This window comes from Euphorbia lathyris, chromosome 2 (genome assembly GCF_963576675.1).
Source record: "Euphorbia lathyris chromosome 2, ddEupLath1.1, whole genome shotgun sequence".
Classification (NCBI taxonomy): domain Eukaryota; kingdom Viridiplantae; phylum Streptophyta; class Magnoliopsida; order Malpighiales; family Euphorbiaceae; genus Euphorbia; species Euphorbia lathyris.
Window position 1 is genome coordinate 58,487,495 of NC_088911.1, and position 10,418 is coordinate 58,497,912.

Below are 10,418 nucleotides of genomic sequence, written 5' to 3' on the forward strand. Positions count from 1 at the left end.
AATCTCCACACTTAATCTTTTGCTAGTCCCGAGCAAAATTTCACTAAATTTATTCCTTAACTAATCTCTTTATAAAAAATAAAACATATATCTTTGTGTTTACCTTTTAAATTAGCTAAGCCGAAAAGACTAGCTTCGCATGGCAAATTTATACGCAAAATATCAAACTAACTTAGTATAAATACGATATATCATTCGTCTTGTATTTCAATTTTTAAATTGAAGTATTCGGGACGATGTAAGCATGCATGTTATTGAGTTTTCCATCTCAAGGCATTTCAAAGCACCAAACTTCCTTTCCCAAACTTGAATTATTATATATGAGTATTTAGTTTAATTTATTTGCTTAGTTACGCCCGTGATAAGGGTGGTCTCGATCGTAACTTTATATGCATTTGCTTTGTGTTCGTTTAAGAGGTACCGACCATGCCATGGGTGGACGCAATCGTTACTTTAAACTTTAAACACGCTTAATTTTTCTTATTTAAACGTTCCTTCCATACCTCGATTGTGATAAGGGTGGTCGCAACCGTGGCCAAAAGTACGCTTTACTTATTAATTTCTTCCCTTTCATACCTCGATTGTGATAAGGTTGGTCTCAATCGTGGCCAAAAGTTAAGAATACGATTTATTGATTATAACTTGGGAAAAAGAAAATTAGCACATTCATCCTATATTGACTTAAAATTCAATATGTATTATGGCTATAGTTTTCTTAAAAACTTCAATTGGTGTTATTGTAAGACAAAATCAAAACCGAGCTAAAAATTGTTAGTTCAAATTAATGCCTATAAACCTAATTGAAAATTTAAAATAAGATTTATTGTATCATGAATTTCATGATATGAAATAGAGATTAAAAATAAAGAATTTTTACTTAAATACATTCACTCGAGACAATTTTACTTAAAATCGTGTCGAAGATTTGTGAAAAATATATTTTGAAAAATATTACCCGTATAGAAATATTTATTTCTATCGATAATGATAACCTAAAAATAATCATAAAAATGATATTTCATAAAAAAAAAATTGTTAAGTTTTTTCATTTGTTGCAATATATTTAAAAGTGTTTCATTTGTTGCAATATATTAAAAAGTGTTGCAATAAACGTTGCATTTGTATTTTGAAAAACAAGCGATGCATACATTCATTCATTCATTTGCATACATTCATTCATTCGTTTGCATAAAATGATATATGTATATATATCCTCCCACACTTAAATTGGACCATGTCCTCATGGGGGCAAAAATGGAGATAAAACACTAAAGATAAAACAAACGGAAATAAACGAAAGATATAGCAAAAACATTCATCATAAAATTAAAGTGAAATTAGAAATTGTACGAAACATAATAAATATAAAAATGTACGAAACTGAAATTGAAATAAGATAAGATAAAAATAAAAGATAAAACCTAAGCATGTGGCGGGGAATCCGGAGGTGTTGGTGAAGTTTCCACATTTCGGCGTCGGAAAAATGAAAGCATCCGATGCCGAGTTGAACGATGCACACGCCTCAAAGTATTGAGGTTGTCATTCATCACCATATTGTTCTCCACCAAATCATCAATTCGCAAATTCATTTGTCGATTATTTTCATTGATTTGGTTCAAAATCCGCCTTAAATCCACCGGATCATTATCTTGTGTTGCTTGGGCTTGTGGTGCAGCGTCTCCACCGTCCTCCGCTCCTTCTTCGTCGTGACCTACATTATGAGAACTAGAAGCACCTCCACCCATAGTGCCACGAAGATGTGCAATACGGGTAGCATACGAAATAAAAACAGGAGGAGCCGCAGAAACCAACAAATGAGCCCGCTCAAAAGCCGCAATGTCCAAAACTGGAACATAGCCATGGTAGGCGGACATATCAAAATTAGTCAATTCATCCCGTGCTCCCAAAACAATAGCGGTGATCAAATTACCGAGAGGGACTTGAGTGGTATGAGCCCTCGAAGCACGATACAAATTATCAAAAAGCATTCCAATGCTATCCACCCGCAAACCCTTGAACAAACAATCCCAGACAAACAAATCCCGGACTTGAATCTTGGAACTCTCAACACGACCAAAAAGTGAAAAGCTCAAATACTTGTGAAAGAAGAACACACAATTATCCTTAATCAACTTGCTGGAAGTGTTCTTAGAATCAAAAGAAGTTTGGTCAGACAGAGTTTGCCAAAAAGAGTTATTATCAAAATCCCGAGGCTTATCATAAAAGTCACTAGTAGGGAAACCAAACATGTTACCCATAGCCTCATAATCAACGGTATAGGTAATACCCTTATTCCGAAAAGAAATTTCAGTCCTCTTCTTGTTCATTGTTAAAGTAATCAAAAACTCAACCACATACTCTTGAATTTGTGGAAAACGCATAGAAGCAAAAGTTTCCCATCCCAAAGTTTCAATAAAAGCAGTAATTTGTGTAGTGAAGTTCAACTTCCTTACCGAATCAAAGTCAAGAAACTGCATATCCACGAACTTACGATTGGCGTTTGAAAAGTGCTTGAAACGTCCAACTTCTTCTTCAGAATGAATGTCGAAATAAGCTCCGCAACTAACCCTAAGGCGATTAGCCTCAGTGACAGCCGGCTTGTGTCCAACACGCTTTGCTCTAGGCATGGTTATGGTGTTTATGTGTTATGAATGTTAGGGTTTAGAGAAAAAGATGAAAAAGATGAAAAGAGAGAAAAGCTTGAGGTTGAAGATGAAGTATAAGTGTTGTGGATTCTTGAGGTTGAAAGGTGTAGGTGATTGAAAAGGGTAATGATGAAATTGGGAAGAGTAAAAGGAAGGTATTGGGAAGGGGTAAGAGTAGGTGATTGGTTAAATTTGGAGGTGATGTAAGGTTTGTGTAGGTAATAGGTATATATAGGGTTTGAATAACAAGGTAAATAGTTAGAGTAGGAATAGGAATTGGAATAGGTAGAGTTGAAATAGGAAGAGTAATTAGGTAGAGGGAGAATAGGAAAAGGTGTAAATAGAGGATGAATAGGAAGAAGAATAGGTATAGATTAAATAGAAAAGGAAAAGGTATAGGAAGAATGGAAAAATAGGTCGAAAACCGGACCTGGAGTGCCTGAATTACGCGTGTCGCGGTCGTGGATGTATATCCGTGGTCGCGGATCGCGTTTTTCAACCAACATATCCTCTGAAATTTAAGAAGAAAAATCTGAAGTTACCAAGAATCCAACATTCGCGGCCGCGAATCGCGCTGGGCAGCGAATCTTGTGTCTGAAATTTTCTGGAATTTTTCTGATGTTACCGTGGAAGCGCATCCGCGGTCGCGGATCACCTCGTGGCTACCCAAATTCAGCTTATTTACTTCATTTCGTGCATTTTCTTGATAAATTATATCCTGAACTTCTTGAAAAATGAAATCTGTACTTAAAACATAAATGAAAATCATTAAATGATAAGGAAAACCAAAGGTTTATCCTTATTAAAAAAAATAAATGAAAATGCTTTAATTAATGAATGTTAAAATTAGAAATAAGAAAGGGTTGGAACGAAAATTAATTGAAACATTTATGTGCATTCATTAAGTTAAGTTAAACGAATCTTATATTAGGAACTTGAAATTTAATTATTAATCAATTAATTAGTTAATAAAATGATTAAGTTTGCATTTAATTGATTCATTGGTCTAAATTTATGAAATTAAAATGTAACCATATAATAAAAAACAAAGTATAATGCAAAAGAGAAATATTTAATTATTAACATATATTTACAAACAAACAAAACACAAGCTATGCTAAAAATTCGTCCCCTTCAATCGGGATTTTCTTAGCCCTATATCGTTCAATTTTCAACTGCACGAAGGCTTGTCGTTTGGGTGCAGAAAGAAAATTTGGTCCGGATCGAAAAACTCGCTTGACTAGACCTTCAAATTCTAAAAATTCATAGTCAAGCATAGGGAAAGATTCAGCATCACTCCAAGGAACAGAAACAGTGCCCTTGGTCCCTAGAATTATTCCGCATATAATATTCCCAAACCCAACCTTCTTAGCCTTGGATCTAGATGCGGCAACAAGACCCTCCATCAGAATTTTTGAAGAATCAACCACATTGCCTTGAAATATATCGCCAAGGACATAAAGATCAGATTCTTGGACGGCACTACTGAACGTGCGACCGAACAGGCTGTGACTCAGAAACTTATGCAAATATAGTATAGAGTTGGAATAGAAAGACTTATTATAGGCAAGTTTTGGGTGGAAAGGCCAGATTCCGGTGAGCATTCGCCAAATATCAGTAGACGTCATATCTCTTCCATGATGGCGTTTGGTAGCATCCTTCAAAGGAAAACCAAACCAAGCATGCAATTCAGGATATCCAAAAGTGAAAGTTTTGCCATCCCGACGAAAACTGAGACGCACACGACGTTTGTTAACAAAACGCACTGTACAGAAGAACTCTAATATCCAGTCTCCAATTATAGGAAACTTCATATCAACAAATCTGGTCCATCCTAATCGCTCTATGTAGCGACTCATATCATCTTTAATTCCCAACTGATCGTTAAGAAAGTCATCCATGTATAGCATTCCGACAAAGAATGTGTATCGGAGCCTCAAGAAGCGCCTTCCCTCATCGTGATTGAAGATGGGAAAGTTACATCCATAACGCTCTGATATATCCACATGTTTATTGCGTGAAGCAATAACTTTCTTAAATGAAGTGTTTGAGGAAGCCATGATTTTTGGAAAGAGTAAGGAAGAAAAGTTCTGAACTTAGTGTTTGGATTTTATGAATGGTAAGAAAATCAGAGATAGTTATGATAGAGATGAAAAAGAAAGTGACAGAAAACTGGACCTCTAGTACCTATATATAAGATCCTATGACGAAAAGAGGTGTTGTTTCGAAGTAAAAAGGCATGAAACAAACCTTTTAGAAATGAGAAAAACTTAGTGTTTCATTCTGAATAGTTACAACTGCTGAGAAAAGGTTCAATCTGGGCAAAATTTCCCCCGTGTCGCGACCGAGGATGCTGACCCGCGGTCGCGACACGCTGATTTTCCTGCGAAAATCAGTTGTCAAAACTCTAAACTCCTGATCCTCTACCGAGAATCCTCATCCTCGGTAAGTTCAGAAATTTTTCCCTTCAATTTTCAATCAGAATTCTCAACTGAGAATCTGAAATCCTCTACAAGTCCAGAAAATTTTCTGACTTCTAGCCATGCCTAAATTCTCAACTGAGAATTTGAAATTCTCTATAAGTCCAGAAATATTTCTACCTCATTAAGAATTTCATATATGTGAATTCTCAACTGAGAATCTGAAATTCTCAACTGAGAATCACTGAATTTTCTAATTTTTATGAAATTCCTAAAAATTAATCATGACTCGAATATATATTTCTATATCTAAAATTCTAAAATGATATAATCTAAAACAAAACAAAAATAAAAATAAAAATAATAAAAGAAAAATGAAATGATTTAAATGTCAGGAAATCTTGTTACGAAACTCATCTAACTCATTTAAATCGAGCAAACGTTTCTTTCCTGCTTGTTGTAAATCAAAATTAAGTTTTCTAATAGCCCAATAGGCTTTATGTTCTAATTCAACTGGTAAATGACATGCTTTTCCATACACCAAACGGTACGGAGTCATTCCTATTGGTGATTTAAATGCAGTACGGTATGCCCATAGCGCATTATTGAGTTTTTGTGACCAATCTTTTCTTGATGACGAAACAGTTTTCTCTAGAATCCATTTGAGTTCTCTATTTGAGATCTCCGCCTGACCATTCGACTGAGGATGGTATGGCGTTGACATGCGGTGGCGTACTCCATATTTTTTCATAAGCATATCGAAATTCCGATTTATGAAATGGGTACCGCCATCACTAACAACGTATCTAGGACAACCGAATCTACAAAATATATCGTCAAGAAAAGTAATAACTACTTTAGAATCATTCGTAGGGGTTGCAATTGCTTCAACCCACTTTGAAACATAATCAACGGCTACTAATATGTAAGTTTTGCCATTGGAAGGTGGAAAAGGTCCCATGAAATCAATTCCCCACATGTCGAAGATTTCAACTTCCAACACGTTTGTGAGGGGCATCTCATCTTTCCTTCCTAAATTTCCCGTTCTTTGGCATTTATCACAACGAGTAATAAAGGAACCAACGTCCTTAAACATTGTAGGCCAAAAGAAACCACATTCTAATATTTTAGCTACCGTTTTATTAACTCCATTATGTCCTCCATATGAGCTGGAATGACATTCTGTTATTATAGATTCATATTCATTTTCTCCAACACATCTCCTAATTATCCCGTCACCACATGATTTGAATAGAAAGGGATCTTCCCAAAAATATTGTTTAATATCGAAGAAAAATTTCTTCCTCTGTTGGGGAGATAATCCTTCCGGAACAATATCGGTTGCAAGACAATTAGCAAAATCTGCATACCATGGTGTCATGATACTTTCTACTTGATAGAGATGTTCATCGGGGAAATCATCTCGTATACCGACAGTTTCACCTATAGGATCGTTTTCATCTTCTAGTCTTGATAGATGATCGGCGACAAGGTTTTCTACTCCCTTTTTTGTCTCTAATTTCTATATCAAATTCTTGTAACAACAAAACCCATCTAATCAGACGCGGTTTTGCATCTTTCTTAGCAAACAGATAACGTAAAGCTGCATGATCTGTATAAATAATAACTTTAGATCCTAATAAGTATGACCTAAACTTATCACATGCAAATACTACGGCTAACATCTCTTTTTCTGTTGTTGTGTAATTTAATTGTGCACCGGACAATGTATGACTTGCATAATAAATAACATGTAATTTTTTATCCTTTCTTTGACCTAAAACACATCCTACTGCTAGGTCACTTGCATCACACATGATTTCAAAAGGCAAATCCCAATCGGGTTTAGCAATTATGGGCGCACTGACTAAGGCTGTTTTCAATGTTTCAAAAGCTTTAATACAATCTTCATTAAAGTCGAAGGTTGAATCCTTCATAAGTAAATTAGTAAGTGGTTTGGAAATCACATAAAAGTTTTTTATAAATCTTCTGTAAAAACCTGCATGTCCTAGAAAAGATCTTACTCCCTTGACAGTTGTTGGTGGGGGTAATTTTTCTATTACTGAAGTTTTTGCTCTATCCACTTCTAATCCCTTTTCAGATATTTTATGACCTAAAACAATTCCTTCATCGACCATGAAATGACATTTGTCCCAATTTAATACCAAATTCGTTTCTTCGCATCTAGAAAGAACTCTATCTAAGTTTTTTAAACATGCATCAAAAGAATCTCCATAAACTGAAAAATCATCCATAAATACTTCCATGATATCTTCGATGAAATCATTAAAAATTGCAGTCATGCAACGTTGAAAAGTTGCTGGTGCATTACATAAACCAAAAGGCATTCTTCTATATGCAAATGTTCCATAAGGACATGTGAAGGTTGTTTTATCTTGGTCATCTGGGTAAATATATATTTGAAAGAATCTGGAATAACCATCGAGAAAACAATAAAATGCATGACCGGCTATCCTTTCGATCATTTGATCGATGAAAGGTAAAGGAAAATGATCTTTCCTAGTTGCCTTATTTAGGTTCCTATAATCTATACAAACCCTCCAACCGGTGGTGGTTCGCGTAAGTATTAATTCACCTTCATCATTCCTTACTACAGTTATACCTCCCTTTTTGGGTACACAATGGATTGGACTAACCCATTCACTATCCGAAATAGGATAAATGATTCCATTGTCTAAAAGTTTAGTAATCTCATTTTTGACTACTTCTTTCATGTTCGGATTTAAACGTCTTTGTCTATCTGCTTTAGGTGGCTTATCTTCTTCTAAGTGAATCCTATGCATTACAATACTAGGATTAATCCCTTTTAAATCTGAAATCTGCCATCCCATACTTCCTATTCTATTTCTAACAACTTCTTTCAATTTTTCTTCTTGATTTTCTGTTAATTTGTTAGAGATGATTATAGGTAGAGTGTCACTTCCGCCTAGGAAAGTGTATCTCAGATGGTTTGGTAGTTCTTTAAGTTCTAATTTAGGTGGAACTATTACTGAAGGCGGAACTGGTCCATCTTCTCGAATCAAAGGCTCTGGGTCCTTATCTTCTAATTCTTCGTCCATTACAGGTTCTATTATTTCTTCTCTTTGAACAATGTCATTAACACATTCTTCAATTAAATCAAGCTTCATACAAGCGAAATCCTCCATAGGATATTTCATCGCTTGATTCATATCGAACTCGATCTTATCGTCACCTATTCGTAAAACTACTTTTCCTTCCGACACATCAACTAGAGCACGTCCCGTGTTCATGAATGGTCTACCAAAGATTAGCGGACAATTAGCATCATAAGCAAAATCTAAGATAACAAAATCAGTAGGAAAAATAAATTTGTCAACTTTTACCAAAACATCTTCAATTATACCATATGGTCTTTTAGTGGATTGATCCGCTAATTGCAAAACCATATTGGTACGCTTGATGTCTTCTTCTAATCCTAATTTCTCAAAAATAGACAATGGCATCAAGTTTATACTAGCTCCTAAATCGCAAAGACAGCTTGGGAATTCCATATTTCCCAAAGTACACGGAATGGTAAAGCATCCGGGATCTTTGAGTTTAGTAGGTAATTTGCTTGATAATATCGAACTACATTCTTCAGAAAGTGAAATGGATGAAATTCCTTCCCAACTAATCTTTTTTGAAATTAAATCTTTCAAGAATTTTCCATAATTAGGAATTTGCGTAATTGCATCCATGAATGTTAAATTTATATGCAAATTTTTAAGTTTGTCCAAAAATGATAACAGTTGTTTATCATGGTCCTTATTTCGGACCCTGTGTGGAAAAGGTGGCTTTGGTACAAAGGGTTTCGGATTAGAGTCAATTGGTGTATCTTTTTGTTTTAATGTATCTTCTTTGGATTGTGGTGAATCATTTCCAGGTAAAGTTGAATTTCTGGGCATTTCCGGACCTAAGTAGTTTTTCCCCGAACGAAGAGTGATAGCCTTAACATGCTCTTTCGGATTTTCTTCCGTTTGGCTGGGAAGACTTCCCTCTTTGCGGGATGGAATTGATTTAGCAAGTTGTCCAATTTGAACCTCCAAATTATGGATGCTAGATGATTGGTTTTTGATAAGCCGATCGAATTTATTTTCGATCCGTTTAAAACCATCGTCTTGATTACTTACCTTTCCATTCATAGCATCTATAAATTTGTCGATTTTTGAAGATAAAGTGCTAATCGTATCTCTTGTTTGATTTTGATAATTATTTATACGATATTGATTAGCATTTGCATTATTATTATTATTACCATCTTTCCAGTTAAAGTTAGGATGATTTCTCCATCCAGGATTATACGTATTAGAATAAGGATTAGTAGTTTGGTTTTGTCCTTGGACAAAATTTACCTGTTCTATCTCATTCATACCTTCGTAGTCATTGTCTCTCTGGATCGGATCATTAGGATCGCATGGTGCCATAAATTTATCAATTTTGTGCGATAAGGCAGAAAATTGGGCTTGTAACATTGCTACAGGATCAAGATTCATTATACCTTTAACCGATGATGTACATGAGGATGATGGTTTCGCCGTTGGTATATGTCCACGCTCTGCGGGCCACATACTGCTGTTGATTGCCATTTCCTCCAAAAGTTCTCTTGCTTGGGCGGATGTCTTTTTCATAAATAACCCTCCAGACATAGCATCTAATGAACCTCTAGTCGTAGGATTTAATCCATTATAGAATGTTTGCATTAAAAGTGCATCTGGCAATTGGTGGTGTGGGCATAAACGTTGAAGTTCTTTAAAACGTTCCCAAGCTTCATAAAGAGTTTCATTATCATTTTGTGTGAAAGATGTCAACTCTTTGATGACTCTTGCGGTTTTTGCTAAGGGAAAATATTTTTGTAAAAATGCTTGGGCTAATTGGTCCCAAGTTTCAAATGTTGCAGCAGGCATAGAAGTTAACCAAATTTTTGCCTTATCCTTCAAAGTGAAAGGAAAGAGGCGAAGTTTGATTGCTTCGGCTGTTACATTAGTAATTTTAAAAGTGTCACAAATTTCTAAGAAATTTGTCAAATGTGCATTAGGGTTTTCGTTAGGCAATCCGTAAAACGTTACGTTGTTTTGCAACATATTAAGCAAAGCAGGCTTAATTTCAAATTGATTTGCGTTTATACGGGGTCTAACTACACTATTAGTTACACCGGCCATTCCTGGCCTAGCGTAATCCATAAGTGTCGGTGGATCGGCCATAATTTCTGGCTGGTCTACTTTTGTTTTTAAGGGTGTTTTGTCTTTGTTTTTGTTGTTTTTCTTGTTTTTCTTAAGTGTTCTTTCAATTTCTGGATCAAAAGGATCTGGTGGCGTGCCCGAATTTCGTGAAC

The 10,418-nt window shown here is 35.3% G+C and overlaps 1 non-coding gene and 1 pseudogene across 1 annotated transcript; one reads left to right on the plus strand and one right to left on the minus strand.

Moving 5' to 3' along the window:
* The window catches only part of LOC136217026 (uncharacterized), an 80,589-nt pseudogene extending 74,545 nt beyond the window's left edge, over positions 1 to 6,044 (minus strand).
* Positions 6,045 to 9,802: 3,758 nt separating this feature from the next.
* On the plus strand, positions 9,803 to 9,909 carry LOC136221105 (small nucleolar RNA R71). Its single transcript, XR_010684894.1, has one exon. It is a non-coding gene; the product is annotated as a small nucleolar RNA R71 (small nucleolar RNA).
* The last annotated feature ends 509 nt before the right edge of the window (positions 9,910 to 10,418 follow it).